Source organism: Pezoporus wallicus, unplaced genomic scaffold (assembly GCF_028554395.1).
Source record: "Pezoporus wallicus isolate ANWC-B61680 ecotype Strahan unplaced genomic scaffold, APGP_CSIRO_Pwel_v1 contig_2384, whole genome shotgun sequence".
Taxonomy (NCBI): domain Eukaryota; kingdom Metazoa; phylum Chordata; class Aves; order Psittaciformes; family Psittacidae; genus Pezoporus; species Pezoporus wallicus.
This window is the reverse complement of record NW_026640488.1, coordinates 403,663-409,662: the sequence shown is the minus strand read 5'-3', so window position 1 is coordinate 409,662 and position 6,000 is coordinate 403,663.

Genomic DNA, 6,000 nt, shown 5'->3' with positions numbered 1-6,000 from the left:
TCCCAAGAGTGCCCGAGAGGCAATCGAGCACCCGCCAAGGCCTGGCTGCATCCCAGCAGGATGCCTGGGGAAGGCTTCTTCGCAGAAGGCAGCCCGACTCCCCAGCCATCTGAGAGGGACACGGGAACCTGGCAGCTGCAGCTCAAGGCCTGGCAGCGGCTGTGTTGACTTTGTGCTCCAGGGCTGCTCAGGCACGTGTACAGGGCTCACCACCCTGTGTAGCAGAATGGAGCTGGGACTTCAGCCCTGAAGCTGGCAGCACTCACAGCACGCAGCCTTCACATGGTCGGCAGTCAGCACAGACCCCACAGCCCCCTCCTGCTCCCCTGGCAATGAGGGCAGTGGATGCTCCAAGTCAGGCAGGGAAAGGCCTGTAATACTTGCCACCTTCAAACAGGGAGCTTCAAGACCTTTAAGACCCTTCCTCAGATCCCCTGCTTCACCACCACAGTCCTGCCATCAGATGAAGCAGAGGGACTGTTCCCATCAACTCAGTACTGGGCAGAATTAAGATGATTTAGTCTGAATTCCTTGGCTTTCCATTTCTGGCTTTTGGAGCTTATTCCGTGGCCATATCCTGCACTTCTGCGGAGACAGCAAAACTTTCTACTGCTCTGTTCAGCCCTTCTTTCACTTTGCTCTTGAATGCCACTACAGGGTACAGAGAGATAGAGAGAATGGAGCCAGGAGAAGAAGGAAGGAGAAGGCTGGGCAACTGTCTGCAGCTGGTTTCCCAATAACTCTGTGTGAGTTTGGGGAGAGGATTGCTGCCAGAGGATTTTCAGCATGTTTACATTGCATCTCCGCCGGATATGAAACAGGCCCTTTAACTCAATGGACTCTGCCAGCCTTTCAACCACCCCTGCAGAGCTGGGACTCCCATGTTCCTCTTGCATTTACAAGAAGGGAAATACAGGTTTCCGCTGTCATCCTCTGGACTGCCTGAAGGAGAAGTCTGGGTTAGACTAGACCCTGTGCCAACAGGGCCCCTGAGGAAAAGGCTGCATAGAGGCATTTGCTTAAGATGCAGCTGCCTGTGCCTGAGGTGGATCAGCAGGGACCTCTCAGGGAACCCAGACATCTAGGGAAAGGGAAAGGGAAAATTTGAGTCCCCCAGAGGGATGACAGGGAGGCCACAATGCTGGAGGCATCTTCTGGAAGGCATTTGCTCACATGTTTGTTTGAAGCCTCAACTCAAGATTGAGCTAATCAGACTTTAGCCCTGAGCACCCCAAAGAAACACCCACCACCAGCACAGGAGACTTTGCGCAATATCCACAGAGTCCATGTTGGCTGCAAGTGCTCAACGTGATCGGCCTTTCCTTCCAGCTGAGTCCAGGCTGAGACTGAAATGCATTGAACAACTAAATAATTGTAGATAAAAAATTGGACAGAGCTTGAATATTCTTTTCCACAAGATGAAAGGGAGAGTAAGGTTAGGACACAGTTTACTTACAGGTTAAATAGTAGTCTCCAACAATCACATAGCAACAAGGTTAACTTGGCTACCACTCTGTTTGGCACTGGGCTTATCTACCATGCTCCTCCCGGATACCAGCCCTTGCCTGCCACTCTGTTTGGGAATGGGCTTATCTACCATGCTCCTCCCGGATACTAGCCTTTGCCTGCCTCTTGCAGTGCCTAGCTTACCCCAGGAAGGAGTCTGCTTTAACCCATGCTGGGGTCCACAGACCAAGATATCTCAGATGACCTAGTAAAAGAGCTCAGGAAACTTCAGGGGCTTCTTTTGGATGAGCTTGGGTCACTGTTGGACCTGGTCACTGAAACAGAAACTGGGTCACAACCTCTGGTAAGAGCAAAACTCATCTAGCATAGCTAAGACAAACCATGAGAGAGACTCCAGTTGCTGCTCCAGTTTTTAGAGCTAAAACCTGACTTTGATCTGCCCCTAAATTTCCACCTGGCTTTGTCGCCAGTGTCTACAGTGGCTTTGGGTCAGACGCTTCAGCCCAGACTCCAGGAGATTGCCTGTGGACAGTACAATGATAAGCACCACTACAGAGTCCTGTGAGACATGGAAACTTATGGAAACCATCTTTTCCCTTCTCCCTGTGATGTTCCCTAAACCAGGCCAGCAGAGTAGCAGCCCACGATGGGAATGTTCCATGTGTCACCCTGGGAGGCAAAGATTGAAGCTGAGGAGCTTGGAAGGCAGCAGGGAGAGCTGTGCCCCGCCATGGGGCCTGGGACATCCCAGAGGAAGAGCTGTGCAGCTTCTGGGGTGACCAAGCTTCATGACTTCTTGCATGACATTCGATGCTTTTGCATTTGAAGCATGGGGCACATGCCACACAGTTTGAAGAGCTGCCTGGCTCTCTAGGAAGCAATAAGAAACACCGCCAGCAAGCAGATGGACTGAGAAAAGCAGCCCAGTGTGCATGGCTTGGCAGGCAGGGCCTCCTCATCACCCAGGGCTTCCATGGAGGCCAGCTCAAGCTCTGCAGATTGCCTGGGAGAATGATCCATCTCCTCCTGCAGCTCTGTGTAGGGCAGGCAAAGGACAGTCTCCACAGTGCCTTTGAGACACAGCACATGTCTCTTGCCCATGCAAGTCTCCTCGGGAGGGAAATGTGACACTGAGTGTGTGGGGCAGGTGTCACCTCCTTGCATACCGAGCCCCATGTCCCAGCCCGTGTGTCCATATGAGGCATTCCCCAGCTGCCCTTATCACTATTTCAGGATCACTTGAATTCCTGTCTCTTATCAGGTTTTTTCTAGACACATGAGCCCTTGAGCTCAAATGCCACCAATCCACATCTGGGCCCTTCACTGCCCATGCACTGAGCCAGCTGCACAGAAGTTGGGGTGCCAGCATTGACATAAAGAGCAGCTTTTGGATGATGAGCTGGGTTTTAGCTCAGATCACAGAAATCATAGGCTCTCAGGCTGCACCTTCTCATGGCCCTGTTCATTATTAAACAGAGACTCATTTCTCCTGCCACAGGGCAGGCACCTTTGCATTCTACACTGGTGGTGCTCACCAGTGCTCTCATCACATGCCCCAGCTCTCCCAGTACAGCATGGTTGGAGGTATCGATGCTGCACAGGCTCTCCAGCTGAAGCATGTGGGAAGCATCATCTCAGGACGGCCATCACTACCTGTCCCCACAGTGATTTCAAGCTCTTTGCAAACCCCAGGAACATTTCTACGTGTGAGCTCTAAGGTAGGAAGGAGGATTTGGGCAGCCTTGCTCTTCGATTTGCAGCTGTCCCTCTGCCCATGGGATGTTGCCTTCTATGAAGATTTCTAGGGAGAAATTCCAACATCCTTGTGACACAGAGCAAGGTTTTCTCAGAGTCCTTACACTCAAATGTGGTCCCTCTCCTCCTGCACCATCTGGTATGGAGCTATGGCAGATGCCTGAGGAAAGAGGAGAGCTGGACAAGCCTGTAGTGGTTCCTCTTCGGATTACTTTCCCAGCAGCTCAGTTTGCAGATCAAGGATTCTCTGAAAAGGAGGGAGCACCTTTATGTGCAACAGTGACATTTTTACTTCTGTGAATGTGTCTGGTCCCTTTTTGAACTCGCCTCGGTTTTTAGCATTCACAAGGTCCTGTGACAGGGAGCTGCACATTTTACATACACCTCTTTTACAAATGGGAAAAAATAAGGGTGGTCTGATGCTAGCAGCGGATGGGATGACAGGATCTCTGATACAATCTTCATTCACATAGAAAGTCAGACTAGAGTGGGTGGTGAAACAAACCAGCCCAACTTACTTAAGACAACGGCGCGGATGGCAGCTGAGCATGTAGTGGCTACCAGCAACACCCAGCACAAGTCCATAGTGGGAGCTAAGGCAGGCAGGAATCTCCAGAGGTGCAAGAGTCACATCACATGCTATGGGCAAAGGTCTGTGAGCCAGATCAGTTGCACACAGCCCACAGGCAGGTTTATTTGCCTTATGCAGAGTAAGATAAATCTGTATTAGTAAGAGATGTGTGTGTTTGCCTTAGCTTAGGGTAACTTGGCTTTTGTATATTTGATTGCTTCCTAGAGCTTATGACAATTTTATATCAGTATAAATTAGTTAAAGGGCCCTGAGACAGTGTAGTGAGTTCATCTACCACTTCGTATCTGGAAAAGCTTTGAGACCTTTACTAAACCATTTTAAAAGCCAGCCTTTCTTTCCACCTATGTCAGGCCCCTGTGCTGCAGAAGTGCCTGTTGGATTTTGTGCTTTCACTGGACAACTTTGAGAAGGTTTGTTTCTGTATTCCCTGTCTGCCTCCCAGGCAGCGGAAGATGCACCTGCAGACCCATCAGCCGTCTCCCCTCTGGGCTGAAGAAACCCAGCTCTTTTGGTCTCTCCTCATGTGCAATGTGCTCTAAACTCTCTCCAACCTGGTGGCTGCAGATTGTCACCATTACTCTCGCGCTGGGGACCCAGACTGGGCACAGTGCTCCACATACAGCCTTGGCAGTGCTGGGCAGGGAGGAATACAGCCTGATGGTGGTTTAAGAGCCTCAGACTTTGGAATGACCTGGAAAAGGCAATTAAAGCCGGCATGCAGCGCAATGCCGTTGACATATCACAACTGCGCCGTCTGATCATGAGACGATAACACACCCATAATGCGAGTGGGCTGCCAAACAAAGGAAGTCCTCTCAATAAATAGGATGCATGCTCATGAAGATAAGAAATGCTGGGGGCCAGCAGCACCATGATAGGCTGTGGTGAAGCCCATGATAGACTGTCCACTGTAGCATCTGTACCAGATGGGGACATTGACTGCTTTGAAACGTTGGTATCAAACATCCTCCCTCCCCTGAGGCAGCTGCCTCTAACCTTTTCTGTAGAGATTTATTTTCAATATATTATTTAACATTAGAAAGCTCTACAGGTCATTTTGCAATTTATGCTGTATATTTTTTTTTATTACAAATTGTATGTTGTAGTTGTGTTCAAGCATATTTGTTGTCATATATATGTATTTTCATACTTATGGGTGTCTAATGAAACATATGCCCACCCCCCATTACTCACACTACAAGGCAGCAACAAGCCAGGAGTACTCATGAACTTGGCCCCCAGCTGATGTGAGGGCTGAGAGCAGCCAAGCACTGATACGCAGAGCCAGCTCTATGATCAAAGCCCCTGGGTTAACCAGGGGCCACTGTTTGCTATTTATAGCCGCCTTAGCTCACGTTTAAGTGGAGGTTTTTAAAGCTCGGAGGCAGTTTGGGTGCCAGGGTAGCTCTGTCCTGCACACGTGGCACAGCATTCCTTGCACAACCATGGTGCACATTCCTTGCACAACCATGGTGCAAAGCCTGTCACTGCACAGGCTGGATCAGGCCCTGGCTGTCCACAAACAGCTTGGGTTGAGCTGTTAATCAAATAGTGCTGGATTATTTGATTTGATTGTGCTAACTCTGCCTACCTTTTGGAGGACCCAAGAAAATCCTTTACCTCAGCAAACCCTACCACAACCAGAGCTCTAGTGGCTGGGGACCAAGGGCTACAAATGTTACCCTAAAATTGTCAAATAGCTCAAACCTATCTCACAGCACCAATGACCTGAGCTGCATTAGGTCTTGTAAGAGCTCCCATGGATGATCCAACAAGCAATGACCTTGAGTGAGTGGAAGTCGGAAGACTGAAGTCCAGGAAGGAGCTTTGAGCAATCTGGTTTACTGGAAGGTGTCCCTGCCCATGGCAGGGGGTTTGGAACTAGATGACCTTTAAGGTCCCTTCCAACCCAAACCAGTCTGGAATTCTATGATTCTAAGTAATTTCAACACCATGCAATCAAAGAGAGCTGAGAAAGTCACCAGGATAGGAAGTGGGGCAGCCCTCCATGGGGCAGCCCCTGTCTAGGATGTGACAGCACCTTCCTGTCTCTGGGACATGCTGACAATGGTGAGTCTCAGATGATAAGGTTGCAGCCACCAGCTTCAGAAAACAGTGTGTTTGGTCTTTTCCAGGTTGTTGATACACTGGGATCCTAAATGTCACAGGAGACTTTATGTTCTGAA